Source organism: Myotis daubentonii, chromosome 3, assembly GCF_963259705.1.
Source record: "Myotis daubentonii chromosome 3, mMyoDau2.1, whole genome shotgun sequence".
NCBI classification, from domain to species: Eukaryota; Metazoa; Chordata; class Mammalia; order Chiroptera; family Vespertilionidae; genus Myotis; species Myotis daubentonii.
In genome coordinates this window covers 132,738,805-132,766,753 of record NC_081842.1, presented here as the reverse complement: position 1 = coordinate 132,766,753, position 27,949 = coordinate 132,738,805, and the positions used below count along the sequence as shown (strand labels likewise).

At 37.2% G+C, this 27,949-nt stretch overlaps 1 pseudogene; it reads left to right on the top strand.

The window, feature by feature from the left end:
* LOC132229710 (Y-box-binding protein 1-like) overlaps nt 1-27,949 on the top strand; it is a 163,437-nt pseudogene that overhangs the window by 69,448 nt on the left and 66,040 nt on the right.

Here is a 27,949-nt window from a genome sequence, read left to right as displayed (position 1 = left end):
CTATTGATTAGATTATGTTATTAGCATTAAACATATATCATTTTGTTGTTTGTTTCACTGATGAATCCCATGCCTATTTCTTTACCTTTAAAATAGAGCAGAAAAAGTTGAGATCTGGAATAGGAGAGATCCATGACAACCTTTGCAGATTTGCTGCCTAAAATCCCAGAAACATACTCGCATTTTTATGAGGTAGACCACTTAATAAGTACAGATATAAAAGAAGGTATTGGTGAGGTGATGAAAAAAGCTGTAGTTGAGAATAGGAGCACCTAAATAATGGTCACTGCCCAATCACTAATAGCTATTTTGGTGTAGGGAAAATGCAAATTAACCTCTCTAGGTTTCTATTTGCATGTGATTTGTGTTAACTAGTTTTGGACATGCCTTTTTAACCTACATTTATATAATTGTCAGTTTAAAAAGTAAAGAAATTCTTCTCTCGTACATTAGATAAAAAGTATAATTCTTTATATATATATTGAAAATTACTTCCACTTGATATCATAGGCATCATAATTAAATAGCATCATGTTTTATAAAACTCAAAGGTCAAAGGTGTCATATGACAATGCTTTAGTTTCATAGCATTTTATATTTGTTTTTAAAGACCTCATGACCTTGAATTTATTTCAAACCAAACATAGAATTTTTTTCTTGCCTAAAATAAGGACTTACTGTTAAATTGACCTAACATAAACTTTGATTATCAAGCCCATAGTAAGTAGCCTGCTAACATTTTTTATAAGTTTCTAAAATAAGCCACATATGTTATGCATAGCAGAAATTAAACTCCTCTAAAACATGCTGCAGAAAGAAATCTTTCCATCGCCATATTTAATTTCTTCATATCTTGTGTTCATTAAATTCAGAACTCCATGGTACATAAATAAAATGCCTTTACTTCAGGAATTGCATACAGAATTTACATATTTAAAGGCTTATAGGTAAATTGAGAAAAACTTGGTAAACCGACCTTGCAAACCCAGTCTTTTTCTTTTCCTTTGTAGCAGATGAAGATCTGGTAATCTTTAATACCTTGAAATTTTTATTTAAAAATAAATCATGGTATTATGTGAATTTTGTGAATTTAAATTAATCTGACTTGATGTTCAGTGTTTCCATCCTTATTTTTTACATTTATATTTTCTTTTGTCAGCGGCTTACACATAATGAGGAGACTCTTGTGGCTGATGCAGCAAAGCTGTACTGGGCATTTGTAGGAACCAAGCAATCGGGGATTCTTGGTATAATGCTCATGGTACTGATTTACATTCTCCTGTTCATCATTGCTTCCTTTATTTTATATTTGTACTGGAGTCCCAGTGTACAAATTCATGCACCTTGAAAGGAACTGTGGGCCTGAGGCTGCAGTAGGCACAGGGGCAGGTCTCCACTCATCCTCCACGACCCTGCCCAACCCCTCACGCTGCCCCCAGTCCCCTGTCTGCCAGCAGCCCCTCTCCCACTGCCGCTGCTCCCACACACTGACGATGCCAGCCCCACTTGCACCCGCTGATGGAGCAGAGCTATTGGGGCCAGAGCCAGCAGTGGGTGCAAGCGGGGCCGGCACTGTCAGTGGGTGCTAGTGCCCCATTCACCCCTCAGGAGCAGGGGGAGGTGGAGAAGCCCTCAGGGGCGATCAGGGCTGGCAGCTGCCAATCACACACACTGATGGCGTCGAGTGATCAGGACTGGCGTGGGGAACCGGAGGCAGGTGCAAGTGGCAGCTCTGGCGTCGGCTGCGGGTGTGAGTGGGGCCAGCGCTGGCAGCAGGTGTGAGCTCCGGTGGGACCGTGGTGTGCAAGAGCAAAAAATTTTCAGTATCCACCAGAGGCTTGCCCCAGTGATAGTGACCGGTGCCCCACCTTGGTCTGGCACCCCCCACTCACCTGCTCCACCATCCTACCGCAGCCAACACCTGCCATGTTCTGCATACGCCCCCTGGTGGTCAGCACACGTCATAGCAACCAATTGTTTGGTTGTTCAGTTCAGTTCTGGTTTCGCCTTTCAGTCTATTTGCATATTAGCCTTTCATTATATAGGATTGTCTCAGGTAAGGTGTTGCAGTATTTTTGTTATTTCGAGTGTTCAGTTATTTTGTTATATGGTTAGGCTATGTATGAGAACATGGTTAAAGTAGAGAAGTTAGAACCATGTCTAAATGGCTAAGGTAGAAATCTTGGTTGTATGTAACAATTGTCATGAAAACCAGCCAAGAAATGTTTTGACTTTCAGAGAAATGTTTTTTCAATAATAGAGAAAACTAATTTTGCTATAAATTTGTTTGCAGTATACAATACACGTTTCTTCAAACCAAGGACCAACAAAAATTAAAGATAATCGCTTAAAATCCAATGACATTCCAGAACATTTTTTTGAGAAGCTTTCATTTTCTCCTTTTTCAAACCCACTTTCTTCCCACTCTTCCCACCCCTGACAACATCACCAATAGAAGAATCATCCTTCAGCTTTGATCCTGAATATCATAGAGTTTGGCTGGCCAGGTTGTTAATTTAGCAAGCAATGAATCTTCTGAAGAAAAGCAACAAGTACAAGGCAGTATTCAAAAATTCTAGGAAATTTTCCCACTCTGTTGATGGTTTCCTTTGCTGTGCAGAAACTTTTTGGTTTTCTGTAGTCTCCCTTGTCCAGTTTTGGTTTTCTTTTCTGTACTTTTAAAAACCATGTTTTATATCCATCACATAATTGCCAACACCAATGTCATGAAGCTTTCCCCTTATCATTTCTTATAGAAATTTTAAAGTGTGAGGTCTTATATTGAAGTCTTTAATCCATTTCATATATGTGCATATATGAAAATTCTAAAAGAAAGAAGAATATTGAAACTGACTATACAGGGGAGGAAAAATGATTGTGCAAGGTCTCTGAAGACACAAGATAGAGCACATGTAGACACAAACCTTGAATTTAGGGAAAATGCCTTGTTTCTGGATGTGATAGGGAAAGCGGTGAGGGTAAATGCAAATGCATAGAGGTCCCTGACAAGGTGCTGAGGGAGTTCTCATATGATAGCCGTTATTATTCTCTGTGTAATGGGAGGTGAAATCACTCCTCAGTTCTTCCTTCAGCAGATAGAAGAGGCCCTGACACAGCTGTAGTAAACTTGTTAATTCTTTTGGGGATGTATGTTGTTTTGGCATAGGCTTGTTTTATATTTTGACATGTCATGAGCACTGCATGTCATTTTTCCAAGCACTTACTTTCCTAGGAGAGGGAAGGAAGTATTCCATGATCATCCAGTTTTCATTTGACTACTAACTTGTTATGTGGCCATGGGGCAAGGATATTTATTTGCTAGATTTTAAGGCATTTTATTGTGTACCATGGCAAAGAGAACACATAGTTTAGATCTTAGAAGAGACTCTCCATGAATCATTATTATTTTAAATGACTAGGATGTACTAGAGAAGTTAAGGAAATAAAATAGTATACCATGTAGTTCAGAATTTTGTAGGATTAAAAAATTATCAGATATTTATTTCCATATCAACATCTCTTTTCACTTACAACTATGATTTTTTTGTCCAATGTCTACATTTTTTTTATTAAGATAACTTCTGAAGTATGAAAAAGTAAGCTCAGAATGTATGCATTAAAAACTAGATTCTGCCCTAGCCAGTTTGGCTCAGTGGATAGAGCATTGGCCTGTGGAGTGTAGGGTCCCAGGTTCGATTCTCTTCAAGGACATGTACCTTGGTTGCAGGTTCCCCAGCCCTGGTTGAGGTGCGTGCTGGAGGCAACCAATTGATGTGTCTCTCTCACATTGATGTTTCTCTGTCTCTCCCTCTTCCTTCAACTCTCTCTTAAAAGAATCAATGGAAAAATATCTTCCAAAAGTAGATTCTAATCTTTTGCTACCTGAAACAAATAGTTGTGTCTTAAAAATAAAACAGAAACATTACCCAGTGGGAAAATTTGAGCAGGAGAAGTGAGAAGGTTTATAATGGATGGATAATTTATTAAAGAAAAAGCAAAGATAGAGTTTCTGGACATCATAGAGAATGAACCTGAAAAGATCCAGGGTGAATAAATAAGTTTCTTTCACTATCCTAACCTAGCACCTAATTATCTTCCATGCTGAACCTATCCTATTCAGATCTAGGCATGCTCAGTAACCTGAAGCAGGTTTTGCTGTATTTTAGAAGCAGATGCACTTAATATTATTTTGGATAATGATAGAATTACAATGATCTTCCATGGAGAAAATATCTGTATTTTCTATATAAATAAATAAAATCACTCCATTATGCCCACTGAAAAATCTCTCTTTCTTGAGGTTTGCAAAATACCTTTATCTGCAGTAGTGGAGAGGTAGGCAACTCAGTTCTCCCATGAAACAAACACTGTCCTCATCGGATGTATCTGGGCAATGAAGTGGAGTTTTGCTCTTCATAGGCAAAGAAACATGGAAATCGTAAGATCTTAGTGATAAATGCCAATGTGGATTTGGGCATGTGGAGTAATCCAAATGTTTACGCAACAATCCTAACTCTTTCTGGGCTCTTGGACCAGTGCTGTCAAACATGTGCTAGCATTGTAGGGGTCCAGGGGAGATGAAGTCTGTTGTTCAGGCTGCTAATGGAGAATTTTCCTTAGCTCTGGGCACTGGAAGCTCCACATTATGGGGACTGGCTGAGCAAGCTTCAGCTTGGCCACTATTGAGTTTGGCTGATTGGATCTCATTCCTCCAGGAACTGAGTAATTTCTTGCTGAAGGGTTTCTACTAGAAAAATTCTCACCCCCGTAGTTAGTAGGAAAGTTGACTGGCATGCCAGTTCCTTGCCTCCATTCAAGGAGGTTCTTGAGCTGGGTGTAATTATTTGAACTGGATTATATGGCTTTTAAAAAACCATTAATCTTTTAAATGATTTTTCTTGTTATAGGAAAAACATATGTTTAGAAAAAATAAAAAAAATAAAAGGAATCAAAAAGTAAAGTAAAAACCACCAACAAGCTCACCATCTAGACAAAACACTATTAATCTTTTTGAATTGTATTTTATTCTTTTTCTCATGTATATTTATTTTTACAAAATTGAAATTATACTGTAAGCATAACTTTATCTGTTGATTTTAAACTTAATATTCTGTGATAAATATTTTCATATTCTTTACTTACTTCATGAACATTTAATGCCTACATAATATTTTATACTATATAAGCAGCATAAAATATTTAAATATTTCTTTATTCTTGGAAAATAGATTGTTTTATTTTTGTGCATCTTATAAATAATTCTGATGAACATCTTAAGACACAGGGGCTTGTTCACATTTTAAATTATTATTTGAATAGTGTCCTAGACACCCAGAAATGCTGATTTAGAGAGTATGATATTTCTAAGACACTGGATAACTGCTGCAAAATTGTTTTCTAGAGAAGTTGTATGGAGTTGCACGTCCACAGCAATGCATGAGGGAATTTTCCAAACTATACTCACCTCATGTGTCAACCTCTAATGATCTAATGTAAGGAGTCTCATCCTTCTCCAACTGTATTTCTTGGTTTACTGGTAATTAAACACATTTTGGTGTGTTTTTGTTTGTTTGTTTGTTGTTGTTGTTGTTGTTGTTGGTAGTTAATCCTCACCCAAGGATATTTTTCCATTGATTTTTAGAAAGAGTGGCAGGGAGGGGGAGAGACACAGAGAGAGAAACATTAATGTGAGAGAGACACATCGATTGGTTGCCTCCCACACTTGCCCCGACCAGGGCCAGGATAGAGTCTGCAACTGAGGTATGTGCCCTTGACTGAAATCAGTCTAAGGGCCTATGCTCTATCCAATGAGCAAAGCCAGCTAGGGATAACTATTTTTAATGTGCATGTTATTCATTTGTATTTCCTCCCTGTGAATTGCCTTTTATGTGTTCTCTTGCCTTTCTTCCTATAGAGCCGTGGTCGGCAAACTGCAGCTCACGAGCCACATGTGGCTCTTTGGCCCCTTGAGTGTGGCTCTTCCTAAGCCTTAGGAGTACCCTAATTAAGTTAATAACAATGTACCTACCTGTATAGTTTAAGTGTAAAAAATTTAGCTCTCAAAAGAAATTTCAATCGTTGTATTGTTGATATTTGGCTCTGTTGACTAATGAGTTTGCCAACCACTGCTATTCAAATGTTTTCTCTACTGAGTTATGTGATTTATATTCATATATATTAAGTTATCATATTTTAAAGATATTCTATTCATTTTATAATTACATTTTAAATGCAATTTTATTAAAAATAGATCTTTATCATTTATATACAGTAGTTTGCTCATTTTATGATATTTAAATAACTCTCTAATTTAAAAAACTTTCCTCATTCAGAAATTTTATAACTACTTACTTCTATTTTTATGAAGTTTCAAGTTTTTTCATTGAACTTATATAAGACGTATAGACTTCATTTGATATGAATAGTGTCAAGATGTAAATAAAAAAATGAAAAATCCTTTTATTTTTTGTCTTTTCAAGTTTTTATTTTTATACTTTTTTTGTATTAAAAAGAAAAGCATAATTACCACAAATTACAAAAGGACTAAAGCAGATTAGAATAATGAATCAATCAGCCTGGAAAGCAGATACTCTCAATAATATTACTGTTATAATACAAGTTCATTCAAGTATTTTACATTGTTTGTCCTTTGTGATATCCTTGCACATGGCAAGGTAATGTACTATGAGCACAAGGTGGAACCTTCTCTGCAAAGCCAGGTGACATGTTTTCCTCTCCAGTGAGAAATGGGCTGTAAGTTCCTATCTGCTCTGACACTGTTGTCAACATGGTTGAAGGAGTTGGTGGGGTTGGGGCAAGTCCAGAGACCCTCCACACAGGAGATGCTATGGGGTCCCACTCAGGAGGGTTCCAGATGATCCAGATTGCTCTACCCAGGCTTTTGGCAAAAACACCAACCCTCCCTAGCTAGTCATCTTCCTTGCCCTCCCCCTGCCCCCCCCCCCCCCCAATTCTAGGGCCTTCTGAGCAGCTTACATTATTTTCTAAATCAATCATCAGGAAAAGGGTGGGAAGCTACAATTGAACAAAACACAACCACTATGACATGTGGCTCAGCACCTTGATCTGAGCCCCAGGGTCCAGGGTGGGGCAGGGCCCGGCAGCCCCTTTCTACAGGTGGTTCGTCTGCTCCCAGGTTCAGGAGAGGGTGAAAGAGAAACCTGCCCTGAGCAGGGCTGAGCCACACAGTCCTTCTGTGGTGTTCATTGCCCAAAGGTTGTGTTGGCATGGACCGATCCTGGGAGGATACAAAAACCGAAGAAGACAAAACAGAAAAAGAAAAATGTCTCCTTTCTCCCCATCCTCAGCCTATGTTGAGATGAAGTCCTCACCTCAAAGGGGCTTCCTCTTTCTGGGGTGTCTGTGGGGTGGGATCAGAAAGAAGATGGCAGCCCCTGGCCTGGGAATAAACTCTACGCAGAACAACCTCTTCCCACACCCACAAGGCTTCCTTGTGCCCCAAATCTAGCAAAGGACAAACACTGAGGTTTCTGTGGTGCTGGATACAGTAAGAGCTGAGTGACATGAAGCAAAGGGGAGATACAGCAAAAGAGGTAGGGGTGCAGCACCCAATATCTGGTACAATGTGGGGCAGGCACCAGACTGGGCAGGGGAAGGGCACAGATCCTGCTGCCAGAGCGGAGATCAGACACTCATCCGTGGCTTTTGAGATAATTGTGTCACAGGAACTAAGATGAGTTTCCCAACATACTAACCACCGGGAGGGCAGAAATGAGGGTGCAGGCCAAAAGCAATGAGGTGCCCAAGGCAGAGGCAAGCTCTTGCCAGCCTAGGATACTGTTCCCTACACAGTTATCTTTTTTATAATCTTCATCTGGTGATATCTTTGTGAATTTTTAGAGAGAAAAGTAAGAGAGAGAGAGAGAGAGAGACACACACATCAATGTGAGAAACATCAATCTGTTGCCTCCCTCATGAGCCCCACTGGGGACTGAACCTGAAACCTAGGTGTGTGCCATGACTAGGAATCAAACCCGAGATGTTTTGATGCATGAGGTGATGCTCCAAACAACTGAGGCACACAGGCCAGGGCAGAAATCTTTATCTTTTACTGGAGGCCCAGTGCACAAATTTGTGCACAGGTAGGGTCCCTCGGCGTGGCCTGCGGGGATTGGGCCAAAACCTGCAATCCAACGCCGCCTGGCTCCTTAGCCCAGCCTGTGCCCTCTTGCAGTCTGGGAGCTCTTGGGGGATGTCTGACTGCCGCGGAGGCAGGAGAGGCTTCCACAACTGCGCTCGCCAGCCATGAGCCTGGCTTCTGGCTGAGCAACACTCCCGCCGTGGGAGCACACTGACCACCAGGGGGCAGCTCCTGCGTTGAGCATCTGCCCCCTGGTGGTCAGTGCACATCATAGTGACTGGTCACTTGGCCATTCAGTCAATTTGCATAGTAGCCTTTTATTTTATAGGATTTTACTGGTCTGTTCTTTAAGTTGGTATTATCTTTAGATATTAGCTATTTTGTCATTTTGCTTTACTGGGTTTTATTTTAAGTAATTTAAATTCATTAGCTATGTTTCCAGTGTCATGGACAGAGCTTCTCTTTCTAGAGCTTCTTTCAAAAAAAAAAAATACATTTTTACCACCCTTTTATAGATGGCCTCTATAGGCATTGGCATTAGGGAAAACTGAGAACCATCTGCACCTCTCGTGGTGTTTGCTTCATATTTGGACTTGCAGCATCCCCCAGAAACCTTCTGAGTAAAGCTTTTGTTGATATTATATGGACCCTTTAACCTTTTTGGCTTGTAAAATAGCTTTTAATTGTGACAGTATTACAGATATCCTCCATTTTACCCCTCTGCCCCCCTCTACCCATGGATCCTTTAATTTTTGATCCTTTATCTGAATAGTCCGAAAGATCTACAGGCTCTCACACATTTTTCTATAATATGCAGAGAATGAACACTCACTATTCACATGTCTGATTTGTTTAAGCTTTTCCATTCCTGGAAGCTGTACACAAGTCTGAGAGACTGGTTGGTACTCGAGTTAATTAGTTGTGGGGGTGCTGATGCCTTCTTAATCATTGACTTAATAGTTTCAAATAGCCTTATAAGTTTTAGCTGCTGTCATTTATTACTTAGAAAAATTAATTTAGATTAAAATAATTTAAAGGCAGGTTTTGATGAGAATGTTATGAGCAGATTCATTGTCTAGGGAATATGTATCAGATAATCAAAGATTTTCCATTTTCTGAATCAATCTCCTTTACTATGTTCCTTACTAAAGGCAAAATATTATTTATCAAGTAGAGGAAATTTTCTAAAATTTCTAATTAATATAGAGCTAAACAATTTTCTTCTTCCCTGAAACTGTCACCTAGCTGTGGGCGCTCTGTGCCCAGATAGGCAGGGTGAGCTGTGCACACTGTGGCATGTGTGCATAGGGATACACCTCTTTAAAGATCTGGGTGTTACATTGTGGGAGCTCCAGTAAACTGAATAATTGTAACCAAAAGAGCTTATTGCTGTTGGTAGAGATACATTCACTGATTGCCCATTTGCCACAAGCCACTAGGATCCCCTGACTGTTCCTCAGACCCTAAGCTCTCTGGTGAGGGCAGCTGCCTATATACTGAGTCCCCTTTTATCTTTTCTTCAGCAAACAGAGGGATCTATTTCTACTTCAATGATCCTCATCTGTAGCTGCAGGAAGCTGGGTCAGAGACAAACGCAGCATTCCTTGCCACAATGTTCTCTTAAAAAGATAAAATAAAAGCTGGTCAGTTAAGTATAAATTGTTAATTGGTCATCTGATGAGTTGGCCTTTGGTAAATTAGCCTGCTTTCAATACCTCTAGGATAAAAGAAACCAAAAAATAATCTTTTGGAATTTCTATTTTTAACTCAAACTTGAGGGCAAATGGGCAAGTGAGTTTGGATCAACGGACAAACACATGTGAGAAGTGTATGCACCCAGATGAAGTAACCATGTGCAGGCCTATTGGAACAGTCCAAATCCCTGGCTTGAGCTTGTTGCAGGCTGCTGGGGTGAGACATTGCCCTTTCCACTCAGTGTAAGTACTTGCACCTGACAGCAGGTACTGTGCACCAGCTGGTGACAATCCCTACTTCACTCCCAGCACTATGCAATATCTACAAAGCCTCCTGGAGGACTTGCATCATACTTATCACTAAAGTAATTGAACAAACAAATAATCAACAAAAAGAACAGCTATTTTGTTTTGCTGCAAGAAGCCAGTGAATCTTACATGTATTTTAAATGTTATATAAGTAGTCAAGTGAGCATAAAAAATACAGAGGCAAAAACCATGACACTGCACGGGGAATGAAGGGCAAGGCTCTTGACCCTTGAGTTCTCCTTTCTCTTCCCCAGAACAGTGCCTCGCACACAACAGACACACGACAAATCTTTGGTGAATTAAAAACTAGAATAAGTACATTTTCTTAGTGATGAAAAAGCACCTGTCTTTCAAATAAAATGTGGATCACAGTTCATTTTAAACACTCAGCTGGACTCTAATGAAGAAGTGTGAAGGCTATACACACAGCTCTCATGTGTGTTAATTTCACTTATCAAAGTGGACAGAATAGGCTTTTAGCTTAAATCCTTTAGCAACAGCCAACTTTAAAAAATTGCAGCATAATGTGGAAGGAGAAGTTTAAAAGGGTCACAGTGATGTACATAGCAGGGGAAATGCAAAACATTTAGGCAGTAAATGTAAAAAAATTCAAAGGACCCACATCATAGAAGCAGAATGCTCTCTAAACCTCCCCCCCCTTTTTTTTTTTAACCAATTCCCTCCTATCCATTCCACTATCCCAACCCCTATATTCCACCTCCCTCCACAAGTAGTCTTTTCTCTTTAATGATCTGGTGTGTAAGCTAATGTGAGGCATGCTTGGATGCTCAAAACCACAGTTGGGTTCCTAGGGATCTTAGTCATATTTGCACAGGAGCTGTCATTCTGCACAACAGATAGAAGTTGCCTCAGCCTTCAGTCTGGGTCTAGTGCTTAAATATCACCTTCTTTGCCACTAACACTCACCATGAGACCAGCACCTCTATTAGCTCTGTGCTTTCCCAGAGGCTAAGAGCCCACTGATGAGTGTGACCTGAGAAAGACTGCCATAGGTCTAGTTCACCTTATTCTTTATAGTTCGGGTTTCTCTAATAAAACCAATCCACCTTCATAGCCTGCATCAGTATCCATATGGGAATGTAGAACTTGGGGATTAGGAAGAATAGACTTCAAATCCTAACTAATATATTACTGGCTCTCACTACCATCTTAGAATCTCCAAGTATAGGTTCAAAAAATCTTCCATCATATGCCATGTAAATTGGCATTAAAGATGACACAGAGCATTTTTAATGTTTTTCTTTCAGTTATTGAATAGTAATATCTGTCACTTCTATCATTTCCTGAGCACTCACTATGTGACAAACATACAGTATAAAGATTATTTAATCCTTACAATAGATCTGTGATTCAGGACATTACTGCCATCTGCTTTCATAGGTGAAGAAACCAAGCCTTGGTGAGTTTAAGTAATTTGGCTGAGATCACACAGTAGGCCAGTGGCTCAGCTGATATTCTCATGCAGTCTTTGCAACTCTAAAAACTTAAGTATTACTTGTCTATCATATTTTAAACATTTTTTAAACAAGAGAAGACAAGGGTGGGTGGGTGGGTGGGTGGGTGGGTGTGAAGAGATCAACCAAAGAACTTGTATGCATATATGCATAACCCCTGGACACAGACAATGGGGTGATGAAGGCCTGGGACGAGGGACTGGAGCTGGCTAAAAGAGGCCAATGAGAGAAAAAATGGGACATAGGTAATATTTACAGCAATAAATATTTAATTTAAAAAAAGATTACTTGAAATTTACATGTGGGTTTAATTTTCTCCACATGAATGAGTATGATGTGTTGGTTCCATACCTGGATTAAAGGCAGTTAGGCCTGGCTTGAATTTTGCTCTGTCACTAACTGTGTGGCCTTTGGCAATAGTTTTACCTCTGAGACTGTTTCCTTATCTTTAAATATGAATAGTAGAATCAAGCATAAAACTTTTATTTTCTCATTTGGGAATTAATTAATTGATTTTAAGTGTATATTTCTAATAAATTTATAATTTAGGCAGCTAAGTTTAGTTTTAAAATTTAAAACAAAATTTAATTTAATTCTTTAAAGGTGGACATGTTAGCTAAACAAATTAGAACCTTTAATTAACTTTGATAACTCCAAACATACATGCCAACAGGATTTAAAATCAACATTATTAAGCCCTGGTCAAGTGGCTGAGTTGTTTGGGTAACTGTTCCATACACCAAAAGGCTGAAGCTCGATTCTTGGTCAGGGCACATACCTGGGTTGCAGGTTCTAATCCCAGTAGGGGTACATATGGGAGGCAATAGATCTCTTTCTCCCCCCGCCCCTTCCTCTCACTCTAAATCAATACAACTAATAATAAGAGCATATCCTCTGGTAAAGAATTTTTTTAAAAAACACAACATTCTGAAAAGAAACTAATTGCCTTCTCCAAATTACTTCTTCATCTAGGGCACACTATCTTAGTAAAATGCCAAGATCACTCATTCTGGGGGAAAAAAAATGGAAAGAAGGAACGGAAGATGGAAGAAAAGGTAGAAGGAAGGGAGGGAAGAATGGAGAGAGGAAGGGAGGGATGAAGGGAAAATAACTCCAGAGAGAATCCTCAAATCTGTCCTCTCTCTCATCCTCCATATCCATCTTCTCCAGGTTCTGGCAGTTCCTTAGGTCTTGTTTATGTCATTTTATACACAGGCTCCTTTCTCTGTCCAATATGCCCCAATCTCTTCCGTTACTTACTGTAGCATTAATATTCCAGCTGGTCTCCTTATATTTCTTCTTGCCCCTTTTAATCTATTCTCCTCACTATAATGATTGATTTTTAAGTAAAAATCTTTATATCACTCTTGCCTTAAATCCATTTCATTGCTTCCTATTGTTCTTATAATAATAGTTCTCTTGACCTGAGACCTGCCTTCTCCAGAGGTACTACCCTAATACTCCGAGTTCTCATCTCTCTGTTATCTTCACATGCAGCTTCTCTCCATTACCTTCCTGGAATCCTCACCACCCTCTCCCCTTCTGGAAGCTTTTAGCAAGTACTTGGCATTTGGTAGGCATATGGGAATATTTGTGGACTGAATGAATAAATAAATAGGGAATGAATTAAAAGGATTTGCCCCTTATAAACATGAGCCTACACATATACTGAAGGATAGATACTTCATAACTAGGAACATATAGTAAGACTGTTTCTGGAAATGGGGGTGGAGTTTTTTACTACTTCCCATTGTGTGCACATTTTTATTTTCTCTATTTCTTTTTTTTTTCTTAAATTATTTTTCCTTATTTATTTTCTTGCTTCTCTTCATTCCTTCTTTGTATTTCCCTTTCCCTCTATTTGGTACAATTTCAAACCAAAGCTATTTGAATTTCTATTTTTAACAGAATGGTGAGTTCTCATGGGTTTCTAGAAAGTCAATCTTAATGTCATTCACTTCATCGAGTCATTGCAATTCTGATATGTGGATTTTAACATTAAAAAATAAGAATGGATTTTGGCAATCATTTGCTGGTCAAGCTAAAAAGAAGTTTGACTACTTACATGCTGTCTGTTCAAAGCTATACCAGCACCCTTCCAATCTATATAAAAAAGAGGTAATATGAAAATTGACCATCACACCCTCGCACAAGATGGCTGCCCCCATGTAGTCAAAAGACGGCCACCCCTATGTGAGCACAAGATGGCCACCACAGGATGGCCAGCAGGGGAGGGCAGTTAGGGGCGACCAGGCCAGCAGGGGAGGGCAGTTGGGGGGACCAGGCCTGTAGGGGAGCAGTTAGGCGTTGATCAGACTGGTAGGGGAGTGGTTAGGGGGTGATCAGGCTGGCAGGCAGAAGCAGTTAAGGGCAATCAGGCAGGCAGGCAGGTGAGCAGATGGGAGCCAGCAGTCCCGGATTGTGAGAGGAATGTCCAACTGCCGGTTTAGGCCTGATCCCACAGGGATCGGCAGTTGGACATCCCCCGAGGGGTCCTAGATTGGAGAGGGTGCAGACTGGGCTGAGGGATTACCCCCCCCCCAGTGCATGAACTTTGTGCACTGGGCCTCTAATGTTATTATATAAGTAGATAATAATTTTCCAACTTATATCATAAGTGCATTTACTACAATAGCCATACTGCTAATACTATGTGTAACTTTTAGAATTAGAAATAAGCAATCATATTTTATTCTTCTTCATTTTCATATTTAAAACAATTTAAAATTATAGATTCCATTCTTTTTATGACACTTAAAATACCATATTAGCTAAATGTTCACACTTGTCCTTTTAGCTTTAAAAGAAATGTCACATGCTAGGTTTCTGTAAATGACCCACATTCAGATGTGAACCAAACATAATAGCTTCTGCCACTCACCAAGCAATGAATTGCTGCAAATGTAGGACACAGGGCAGAGGACTTTGTAAATTACTTTGTTTTATTGGCCATCATCAAAACCTGTGACATGATATGTGACCTATTTCTACAAACAATAATGCCTAAGGCTTTACAGACAGGTAGAATGTAGTTTCTCTTTTAATTACACTTTGAAAAAAATAATTTAAATTTTTTCAGACATATTGAATAGATATACTCTTAAAAGAAATACAAATTTTCAACCATCACCATATAATAATGTATATTTCAATAGAATATCATAAAATTTTAGCTCTATATTAAAAAACAACTCAAATCTATAAAGCTGCAAATAAAGGACAATGAACTTGTAATTTTTCTCCTAGATTCACTAATTATTAAATTGTTATTTGCTTTTCTCTTCTTTCTTCCAAAATGATCTAATATCTTCAATATTATATAATTCAATCTTATACTTAAACACTCCCCAAAATGGCATAAAATGCATGAAGACTCTTAGTGAACTATATGAAAATAACACTTCCATAATTAAATATGATCATGGAAAGTTTAAACTTAATATTTATTGAATTACTCTAATGTTGCCTATACAGAGAGAATAGTTTGTTTTCTCTCTTATCAATGTCTACCAATGCCCAATTTACTTATGAAATTGGAACTTTTTAAAAAATGTTTATCTTTACATAAATTTTCCTAACATTTAGTTGGACTCACTTTCTAAGAGGATCAGAAAAGTGAAAGTTCAATAGGCAAGCACCAACTTTGATCAATGTGAACTGCAAAAATACTCAAAAGGACAAAATAATTCACTTTTGGATAAATATTATATTATTTGACTAATCATATTATCCAAATGAATCACAAAATTATCAACAATTATATATTATTTTAAAATTTGGCATATACAATTATAGGCTATTTTCTCCTTGTCCGTGTAAGCTGGTTCATTTGAGCTGAAAAATGTTCTAAAAACTAATAAAGATTGGTAAGTTGAGTCATTAACAACCCATCATGAAAATGCCACTAAAAATGCAAAAAAAAAAAACAAACCCAAAAAACTTTTTTAACAAAACTAAAATGCAATTAATCTTTTTACAGCTTTCCATATTCCAGTGTGCCATTTTGTTCTCTGTTAAAACATTTGTTTACCATCCTGTGAATCTTAGTTTGAATGTTACATAATTATATTTTCATACAGAATGAAGAAGATATAAGGATGAGACAGACATTTTCTGGGCCAAAGAAACAGAAGCTAGAAGAAACAGGACTCTGATTCCTAATTAATTCAAAGTTAATTGCATTGTTGATAATACTGCACTTAAAATCTTCATATAGAAAATGTTTATGGCAGGAAATTGAGAGTAATTTAACTACATTAAATCTTATTACCAGTAAAAGAAAAAGATGAATGTTACATTAAACAAGCTTAAGAGAATGGTAAAGACTAGTTCTTGTTTAAAAATGCAATTAACAAATCATTCAAATGGCCGACCTAGAATCTCAAAGCACAGTAAGAGTAGTAGTTGCATGTCAAGTTGACACCAAGCCAGATGGCCTATCTTGGGCCATCAGTGATGCTGGTGGCAGTTTTGCTTTTATTTCCGTTCTGTGATGAATGAAAAACAGTTGGAAAAGAAAAGACAAACAGATCTCATTTGGAAGTTAGACTCAAAAAAATATATCTTACTATTTTGGAGAGAATCAAGATAGAGGTCATAAAAGGAAGACATGCATTATATCAGTTATTTTAAGTGAAAGTTAAGATGATGGATGAAATAAACTTTGAAGTTAGCTTTGAGTTTAAATTCTGTAACTTATAAACGAGACTAACTTTTTCATTTTAGTGTATTAATATGTAAAAGACAATTAATTAAAGTTAGATAATGCAATGGATGTGAAATTGCCATTATAATAGGAAATCAATAAATTTTAGGTTTGATTATCTAGTTTATTTAAAGCAAAATATATTTATTCTGATCATTGAAATAAAATACTTAATTTTGTATTTTGTGTGTAAAGGCACTTCCATGTGATGTTTAACTATCTTTTATTTTATTTTTTTAGAGAGAAAGTAAAAGGGAGGGAAGAAGGGGAGAGAGAAAGAGAGAGAGAGAGAGAGAGAGAGATGGGCTGGTTAGCTCCTGGGCCAGGGATCAAGACTGCCACCAAGGTACATGGTCTTGATAAGGAATTGAACCCAAAATCCTTTGAATCCATGGGCCGACACTCTAATCACTGTACAATTTATATATTGGGAATTTTGTAAAAATGTACTTCTCAAATTGGTGTTGTATTAGAATTCTTTTTTTAAAATTAAATATTTATTGTTCAGATTATTACATTTGTTCTTCTTTTTCCCCCCATAGCTCCCCTCCACCCAGTTCCCAACCCATCCTCTACCCTTACTCCCCCCACCACTGTCCTCATCCATAGGTGTATGATTTTTGTCCAGTCTCTTCCCGCATCTCCCACACCCCTTTCCCCCCAAGGATTGTCAGTCCATCCCTTTCTATGCCCCTGATTCTATTATATTCACCAGTTTATTCTGTTCATCAGATTATTTATTCACTTGATTTTTAGAATCACTTGTTGATAGGTGTGTATTTGTTGTTCATAAATTGTATCTTTACCCTTTTCTTCTTCTTCCTCTTCTTAAAGGATACCTTTCAGCATTTCATATAATACTGGTTTGGTGGTGATGAACTCCTTTAGCTTTTTCTTATCTGTGAAGCTCTTCATCTGACCTTCAATTCTGAATGATAGCTTTGCTGGGTAAAATAATCTTGGTTGTAGGTTCTTGGTATTCATCACTTTGAATGTTTCTTACCACTACCCGCTGGCCTGCATAGTTTCTGTTGAGAAATCAGCTGACACTCGTATAGGTACTCCCTTGTAGGTAACTGACTGTCTTTCTCTTGCTGCTTTTAAGATTCTCTCTTTGTCTTTTGCTCTTGACATTTTAATTATGATGTGTCTTGGTGTGGTCCTCTATGGATTCCTTTTGTTTGGGGTTCTCTGTGCTTCCTGGACTTATAAGTCTATTTCTTTCACCAGGTAGGGGAAGTTTTTTGTCATTATTTCTTCAAATAGGTTTTCAATATCTTGCTCTCTCTCTTCTTCTGGCACCCCCATAATTTGGATGTTGGTACGTTTCAAGTTGTCCCAGAGGCTCCTTACACTACCTTCATATTTTGGATTCTTTTTTCTTTTTGTTTTTCCAGTTGGGTGTTTTTTGCTTCTTCGTATTTCAAATCTTTGACTTGATTCTTGTGATCTTCTAGTCTGCTATTAGAACTCTGTATAACATTCTTTATTCCAGTCAGTGTATGCTTAATTTCTAGTTGGTCCTTTTTCATAACCTCAAGGGTCTCACTAGATTTCTTGAGGGTCTCACTAAGTTAATCAGCGCTTTCTAGAGAATTCTTGAAAAACCTTATAAGTGTGACTTTGAACTCTATATGCAGTAGTTTGTTTTCCTCCATTTCTGTCATTTGTGACCTGTTTCTTTGTCTCCACATTTTTTATGCTTCCCTGTGTTGATAGAGTGTCTTTGTGTGCTAGGTGTCCTATAGGGCCCAGTGGCTCAGCCTCCCAATTACCTAAGGTGGACACTCTTGGTGTACCCCTTTGTGGGCTTTGTGCACAGTCTTGTTGTAGTTAAGCCTTGATTGTTGTAGGTATCATTAGGAGGAATTGACCTCCTGGCCAATTGGCTGTGAGAATCAGCTGTGTCTGCAGTGGGAGAACTTCTGAGCTGGAGGCACCCTTCTGGGGCAAGATTTGCTTCAATGGGGCTTTGGTTCTCACTGAGTCTTCCCCCTGAGTGTGTCCCTTATGGATCTGAGGAGTTGTAATCTGGATGGTCCCACTCTGACCACTGGGTACCCTTGCTCTTGGATATATAAGGAGCTGCTAATTTAGTCTCTGCCTGAGGCTACCCAGCAGGAGCCCAGCTGTGAAGCAATGCAAGCTGCTTTGAGGCCTGGGACCTTCTTTTGGAATTTCTGGGTTTCTCTGACCCAGCTGCAGTTAGGTAATTTTCATATTGCAAAGGGCCAGGACTTTCATATGCAAAAGCCTCTGCACACAGCTTGGGTGAGCTGAGGTCTCTGGGGATCAACAGGGCAGAGTAAGCAGCTATGGCTGCTCCTTAGTGCTACCCTAAGGGGCCCCGCTTCTCAGTGTCCCGGTAATCACTGCAAGTACCTCTGAGAGAAAGCTGCCCTTGAGTTCTGACCAATGCCAGACAGTCCAGTTTCTCTTGTATGAGTCTGGGTCCCCAGAGACTCACCCAGAACTGGAGTTCAGAGCAGTCAGGAGCTTTAGACTCCCTCCCGATTGAAAAAGACAACCGTGTCCTCAGCTGCCACCCCGTTCCGCGTGCGCCTTCATACCTCTGCACTTTGCTTCCGCACCTCCTCTGAGTCTCAGTGTGCTTTTCTCTTTCCTTCTAGTTGTAGAATTTCCACTCAGCCAGCCTTCCTGTGGTTCTGGATGATGTCTGTTTTATGTTTTAGTTGTATTTTTGAAGTGGTTGTGCGAGGCAGCAATTTCTGGTGTTTACCTATTCCTCCATCTTGGTTTTTGTATTAGAATTCTTTACATACAGACTATTTAGCAACACAATTCTGTGCTTCTTAAACTAGTTCCAGATGTACTTGGTAAGGTAAGTATATTCTAGGCCAGGAGAATGACTATAATATTTCTCAAGCATTTCAATTTTACTCAAAGTAAATATAAACATTATCTTAAAACAAATATACTGATCAACAAGGGCTATGATATAGTTTCTATTCTCTGAAATTAAGGATATTTAATGCAAATGTTTTATAAGTATTGATCTAATTAATGTTTTTAATGTTTTTCAGTATGATATTTCATTGTCATTTTACTAGTATTACAAGAAAAACAGTACTTTACTAAATTAATATTTGGAGTTGTTTTGGAAAGTGGGAAAAGATTAAATAAGTAGTTCATCAGGTTAGGTGCTTTCCCAAATTGATCTATTTATGATTCACATTTGAAAACTTCCAACCAAGCAAAACCTTTCTGCTGACTGGGCTGGTCTAATGGAGTTTCTATTATAGGGCACTAGCACCAAGTCATGGAGAAAAAATAAATCAAAATTTAAACTTCTTTTGACAACTATTTCACATTTGAACTAATTTGATGGTCATAATAGAAATTAATGGCTAAATATTTCTCATATTTCTACAATCTATTTCTTAGACATCAAAATTCAGAAGTAATAGGGTTATTGGAGATAACTGCAAAAACCCAGATTGTTGTTGAATTCTATTTAGTGGAGGAAATTATTAAATTATTTCAGAAATCTAAGTAAAATAATTTCTGGAAAAGAAATAGAAATAATGAACTAAATAAATCAAAATTGATAAAAATCATAATTTTAAAAAATCAAGTCAATTTTTATTTATTGATGTGAAAAGAAGTCAGAAAATATTATTGGAAAAAGAAACAGGGTATGACTCAGAATGTGAAAATACCTACTGTTATGAAATTATATCTATACAGGCAAAGAAAGATGTCTGGAAGGATGTTCAACAAAATGTTAATAGTTATCTCTATTGATGGGATTTTGAGCGGTTTATATTTCTTTTTTAACTAAATTTATTGGGGTGAAATTGGTTAATAAAATCATACAGCTTTCAAGTGTACAACTAAAAAAAATAAGGAAAGAAAAAAATCATCTGCACACTGCATTGTGCACTTTTCACCCAGAGTCAAGTCTCTTTCCATCCCCATTTATCCCTCCTTTGCTCACTTTTGAGACAAAAGTAAACAATATTTGGGGAAAAAACAGATAACATGAATTTTGTCCTTAGATTGCACAATGATTCTTGAATATTAGATGCATTTCAGCACATCCACAGTGCATAAACCAAGTTTTTTATGCCATATGATTTGGGGATTTCCAATCAGGAGCTAAGTTATACACTGAGTGGCCAGATTATTATGACCACCTGACGTTTGTAGGCAAATTAGCTATAATTTCATGCTGAGGTTGCTTGAGGGCCAGACCATTATAAATAGGGAAGCAGGTTGTTTACCACGACAGTAGAAGTGATTTTTTTTTCTGAAGATATAGGTAAACAATGTGATTTAACAGCCTTTGAATGTGGGATATATACACACTGAGTGGCCAGATTATTATGACCTCCCCATCAGTACTTTTTGGGCCACCTTTTGCCTTCAATACTGTGGCGATTCTTCTTGGCATGGACTCCACAAAATGTTGAAAGATGATGCCAGGAATCTGACACCATGCCTGATGAATAGCACTGTCCAGTTCTGTGAGATTTGATGGTTATGGAACCAGCTGCTGATGGCTCTTTTAACTTCGTCCAACAAATGCTCAATTGTATTGAGATCTGGTGATTGTGGGGGCCACCTAAGCAAGGTAAATTTTCCCTCATGTTCTTGAAACCACTCCTGCACAATATAAGCACCGAGGCATGGCACATTGTCTTGTTGGAAGAAGCCATCTCCATTGGGATACGCCATCAACATGATAGGATGAACTTGATAAGCAACGATACTTAGGTATGTTGTGCTATTCAGACGTTGTTCCACATGAATTAAAGGGCCCAAATCATGCCAGGAAAACATGCCCCAAACCATAACACTGCCCCCACCAGCTTGAAGGGTTGTACTCATGCATGTGGGGTGCATGCTTTCATGCTGTTTCTGCCAAATTCTTACTCTGCCATCTGCATGACGCAACTGGAAACGTGATTCATCAGACCACATGACTTTTTTCCAATGCTCGACTGTCCAATCCTTGTGTTCCTGTGTGAATTGGAGACGTTTTATTTTGGTAACTGCAGACAGCAAAGGTGTTGGAACAGGCCTTCGGCTTCCATATCCCATACGATGCAGTGTACGGCTAATTTGCCTACAAACGTCAGGTGGTCATAATAATCTGGCCACTCAGTGTATAGTCAAAAAAGTCTGAGCGATGGAGAGGAATTAATGGCGAAAGAAAGAAGGTGAGTATATTTGGGTTGAAGTAGATTTGCTTTTCACGTGAACAAAAGAAACTCATCTGTTAGCATATCCCTCTTCCTTTTCAGACTCAGATCTTCTTTTTTTTAAAAAAAAAATATATATTTTTATTGATTTCAGAGAGGAAGGGAGAGGAAAAGAGAGATATAAACATCAATGATGAGAGAGAATCATTGGCTGCCTCATGCACGCCCCCTACTGGGGATCAAGCCCACAACTCAGGCATGTGCCCTTAACCATAATCTAATCTGGGACCCTGCACTCTGCAGGCTGAGGCTCTATTCACTGAGCCAAACCAGGTAGGGCTAGACTCAGATCTTCTTATAGAATAAAAGATTGGCTTCTCTGTCTATGTGTCCTCAATCTCTAACAGGGTCTGCAGAATGTAGCACATCTTTACTGTCTATTTGTTCAATACATAAAAGACTGCATGTATGAATGATTGAACAATTGAACATAGTTTGCCTATATAATGAACATATAATCTATCTCATCTTGTTCTCTACTTGATAAAAACCTAACTAGTAGCTTAAAAAATTCCACATGGGCCCTAACCGGTTTGGCTCAGTGGATAGAGTGTCGGCCTGTGGACTGAAAGGTCCCAGGTTCGATTCCGGACAAGGGCATGTACCTTGGTTGTGGGCACATCCCCAGTAGGGAGTGTGCAGGAGGCAGCTGATCAATGTTTCTAACTCTCTATCCCTCTCACTTTCTCTCTGTAAAAAATCAATAAAATATATTTAAAAAAATTCCACATGGGTTTACTATTAATATACTCAATTAGTATTGACTTCTGTTAATTTAATAGTTAATATATCATTATAGCAGCTATTTGCAAGATCACAGTCCCTTATGAAGTAAAACAAATTCCACTTTACCATATATTTATGTTGGTTTCTTCTTCTTCAAAAATTCTTGTCTAGCAGCATAATCTTTAAAAGGCCAAAATTGTCAAAATTATCTTTAAAATTAAGATAATTATCTGTCTAGGATAATTACAAAGTGCCTGGGGTAGGTAGAGTACATTTTATTTTATTATTAAGTTTCACAATATGGAAGTTTAGCACTTTGGAAGCAATCCAAAATTGAATACCAAAATAATTTGAGTTGAACAATAGTACCTAACAAGAGAATACAAAGAAAAATAGAAAATTATTTTAGTATTTATTATTTTAGCTAGTGGAGGAGGATGATAGAGGTAGATGGAGGAGGGGGGAAGGGAGATAGAATTGGGGATCTGGAGGAAGAGGAGGATAAAAGAACATTCTTAGGTACTAGAAGGAAAAGTAAAGGGGATTGTAAAATTTCTTAATTCTTTACATTTAATGTTTATTCCCTTCTTTGTAAAATAGCTTAGCTTTCCCATGAAGGACAAGAGTAGATCTTATACTAAACAACATAAATTGATGAACAAAAACAGATTCAGAGACAGAGAAGCATTGATCAGACTGTCAAACCTCAGAGGGAAGGCAGGGGAGGGTTGGGATACGGGGTAGAGATCAACCAAAGGACGTGTATGCATGCATATAAGCCTAACCAATGGACACAGACATCAGGGGCTGAGAGTTGAGTGGAGCGTGGAGAGGGCAATGGCGGGATAAGAACACATATGTAATACCTTAATCAACAAAGAAAAAGAAAAAGAGTAGAACTTAGGAAGAGGCCTCAAACCTTGAAATCAAAGAAAAGACAATTTGATTAAATGTAATTAAATCAGACAATTTATTCAAAGGCATTTGTATCTTAAGTAAAATAATTTGACTTAGATTCTGTTGGGCCATGAACAGAAATTAATATATCCAGAAATTAATGTAGCTAGATAAATCGCTGCTGTCTCTAGAATGTGTAGACTTGGAATCAATCAGTAATGCGATTTCAGAAACGTTTGTGGAACTTATTTGAAAATTTCAAGAGCACCTACTGTTTCTTGTTGTTGGGGTTAGTTAGGTAAGCATGGAGAAATATTCTCCAATTGAGCTCCATAGACATACATGTTTTATTTGTTGTGTCTCTTCATGACTTTGCATTTACACCATGAATACTTCCTGATTAAATTTTTACATGTCATTCTTCATAAACTGTTTTATATTTGCTTTTTTATAGATATTAATTCAACTATCAATACTCATTTTAATATAACTCAGGAACAGCCAGATGGAATATTTTTGAAATTTATTTTAAATTATAGTTGATGTATAATATTATATCGGTTTCTGATGTACATAAATTTTGCTTGTTTTGTTTATTTCAATAGGGAAGCAAGGTAGCCCTGTTGAATAATTGATGTATTAATTTCAAGTTATAATGCCAGTTTAATTGAGAACAATTATCTGTAATCTAAAATGCTAAATTGAGAGTGGATTAGCCATTTTAATATAAAAGTATTTCAAGTAAGTCGTCTAGAATTCTTGCACTTTAAAATTTTGAACTAGATCTTTGCCATAGTGCCAACTATTAAGCATGTGCTTCTCATTTTTATGCTTTGGATTAAAAATTGCTACATAAATGGACACTTTATAATATGCTTAATTTCCTTTTATTAACTTGATAAATTCAAAAGCACAGAACACATTTACAGTATGATGAGAATTTAAGATTATTGCATTTTGTAATTTTTATATTGTTTATATATACAATTTGTCATTTGTGAAAAGACAGCCAGATGATAATTTCAAAGTATTTTAGCTAATTTTTTAGAAGGAAAAGGTCACTTTCAGTAGTCAGAAAAGACACCATTCTATTAAACTAATTTGCCTACATGCAAATTTTGTCATTTTTACCTCATTAACTATTTATCATGGAGTAAAAAATATATATATTCATGAAGGGGCAGCTCACAGCCTGATGGAGCTGGAACTAATATTTTGCAACTCTAATGATTTTCTGCATCTTTAATTAGATAGCATAAGGTTGATATGATTAGGTCAGGATGTAGTGTTTTTCATTAAAATACATTTTAGAAGCTGTATTCATAATCTGCCCTTGCAATTAAATAATGAGCCTATGAATTTAATATTATCGACCCAATTATTATCCCATGCAAATGTATACTTTTAATAAATTTGTGCCGTAGGACTTTCATTAGCAACAGAAGAAATGATATTTCTAGGTACACAGATTGAATGGGCATGGTTAAACTTATATAATAGTTTTTTAACATATCAGGAAACAAAGCTTCAATACTTGGGAATTTAATTCCAAAATGTGCCTTACTATTTGTTGAAGACTAATTTACATTGTAATTATTTTCTTAAAGAACTACCACTTTAAAATGGGCTATTGGGGCTCATACAAATAGCAGGATGTTAGGCAGAGATGGAGGTTTACAGAAAGTTGTGCTTCATGGGACATTGGAGTATAAACTTAGAAATCCATTCAAGCAGTATAATTGGAAATAAAAACTAAAATGTCTATTTCTACAGCATCTATATTATCTGAGAACCGCCATATGCAATTAATGAAGATTATTTTTGTTGTTGTATGTTAGAATCATTTTTATTAACAGATGCCTCTACAATGGAAATATGTAAGGTACTCTGAGAAGGAGATGCCCACCTCTTATTATGAATGTGTGCAGAGAAACATTATGCACAGAAACATACCCTGTTCCCTCAGCTTTGCATAAGAGTTGCTATTTATCTATTCCTTTTGCACACTTGGATAGTAATCATAATTACTTGAATTCTTTAGTTCAGTCTTCATGCAATTCTGTTATGAAGGTTATATGCAATTTATAATGTTTTGTTATTTTTAACATATTTTTATTGATTTAAAAGAGGAAGGGAGAGATAGAAACATCGATGATGAGAATCATTGATCGGCTGCCTCCTGCATGCCCCCTACTGGGGATCAAACCTGCAACCCAAGCATATGCCCTTGACTGGAATCGAACCGGGGACCCATCAGTCCACAGGCAGATGTTCTATCCACTGGGTCAAACTGGCTAGGGTTGCAATTTATAATTTTTAATAAAGTGAGTTAATTAAAGAAGCTGAACCTACATTTAGCACTGAAGAGGTAAAACAAAGCCTTTTTACTGACAGAAAACTGTGGACAGTGTGTCATGGTATATGACTATAGTGTTTCCTATAAGTATTACTCATTTCTACTTGGGGAATAGAATAAGGGAGAAGGAAAAGCTTTGATGCGGTCATGAATGGCAAGGTGGTAGCAAACAGATAAAATGGAAGCATGTTGGTAAGGATTGGGGGTGGAGACACATGATAGACTTCTCCATGCATAAGAAGACAGCTAAGAGAGTTACAGTGACAGGAAATACCAAGACGAGTTTGAAAACTGAAAGCAATTCGTTTGATCAGCACAGATGACAGAGGGTGGAAGAAGGGGAGAGATCAGCCTGTAGAGGTAGACTTGAAATTGCCGATGTGCACAATTAGTGGGGACTATATTTTATCATAGGAAATAGAAATGGAAAATTTTAATGAAAAGAAGTAACTCATTTAGTTAAGAATTTGGGTTGCCTTTGAACAGAACTCTATAAATTGCTTAGAGTTCTTAAAGCTCCAATTAATACATTTGCCTATTGGGAAGTAAATAATTCAATCTACTCTGTCTAATACATAGTTCAATTTTCCATCATTGAGAGTGTTTATTCAATGAAGTTCTAAGTTATCCATGCCATTTTCTAACTACCCCATTCAATTCAATCCCACAATCACTTATAGATTGTGTTTTATGTGTCATCAAGTAGTCATTATCCTGGCTTGCATCAACAGGACAGGCCCATGGTTTCGAGCATTTTTTGAGCTTGTTGGAGACCTGAAGGTAGGTGAAGATAAATAACAAGCTGAATTGTACCTACTCAAATCTGAAATTAGGAATGGAGTGTGGGAGATAGTAGAAATGGAAATCAGGAGTCAAACTGAACCAAAAATGGTAGATGGCAAGAGTAGTTACTTTAAAACAAAGGACATTTGAATCTTGTTGGTTCAAAGCATAAACAGGCTGCTTTGATTATAGAGATGGGAAGCAGGAACATAAGTCAATTAGAGCTAAGGAGCACTTTAATTCATTATAGCAAGAGAACAAAAGGTGACCCCTCAAACTATCTGCATGTAATACTTCTGGTCCCTGACTGCAATTCCAGGAAAATCATATTCACAGGCTTTACCTGTGGAGGTCCCACTTCCAAATTGACTGAAAGGCTTTTTACACTAAATGCTGGGCACTGATTTAAGTATCCACCAATAATAAATAAACATCATGCACTCCAAAACAGAATTTTGAGTGAAAGAGACATAAGCAGCAATGTAGGAGATAAATGAACTGCTCTTCGATGGGAAGACAGTACATGGGATGTTAAAAACATAACTTTGTTGCATTGAAGAAGATCCTTAATTTTTTTCAGTAAAGAACATACTTTAGGGACCCAGATGAATATAGCCAAAAGTATGCCTACATTATCTTAAATAAGCAAGTTTCTGCTCAGTAATCAAATATATATTCTGAACTCATTATCTAGTGTTATTTTTTCCTGCATTGAACAAATTCCCAATTCTACAGAAGCATAAAGACAGTTATCTTTTAAAGGTTTTATATAATATGGATTGTATTTAGAACTACTAATATTATAAAAAATCCAATTCTTAGACAATGAAGATTAATATTAACCCAACTAATTTGAAAATATAAATCTTAGCTATTATTTATGAGGGTGATTAAAAAAAGGTATATGACATCTGACATTTCTCTATTTCTCTTTTGCTTAGTTGACTTGAATTATGATAAGCAATGAACAGAGGCTAATGCTCTGTGTTAGTATGGTGGATTGGGTTAATGATATGCATTTCTCCCTTGATCTTTTTTTTTTTTTAATCTCTGAACTTCTGGGATATTTGTTTAAAACTTACCCAATACATCCTTAAAATTTCCAAAGGTCATTTGGTCATGGAGAAATTTATCTTGTCTATAAAATGAAAGGATAGATAATGTCTAAAGAGAGGAAGAAGTGGGAGTTTTCTGAGGATACCTCAAATGTTTGCATTTTAAGGTTGACAGATCCATTTACATTTTGTTAAGTACTTTCCCCCTTGATTCTAAAATTATTTCTATTTGAAGTGAAGTGTAATCCATATGTTTTTGATTCATTAACACTTAATTTGTTAGCATCCCTTTACTGGAGTGCTATATACCAGCCTTTTCATCTTTTTTTTATAAGCTTATTTTCCTCAGACACAGGAAATCAAGTTTTTCTAAGAGTAAACAAACTTAAACTCAAAGAGACATGAGAGAGTTTTGTTTATAACAAAGCACCTATTAGCTTTGAACTACTTCTGTACTCAGTATGCAAATTTCTTTTTTAGAGTTCCCTAAAAATCAGATATATTTGTAATTAAATGCGCCACAATACAGTTTTCTGTTTCATTATATACTGAATTTTTCTAATATCTTACTCTAATTTCTCTTCATGATAAAACAGCCAACT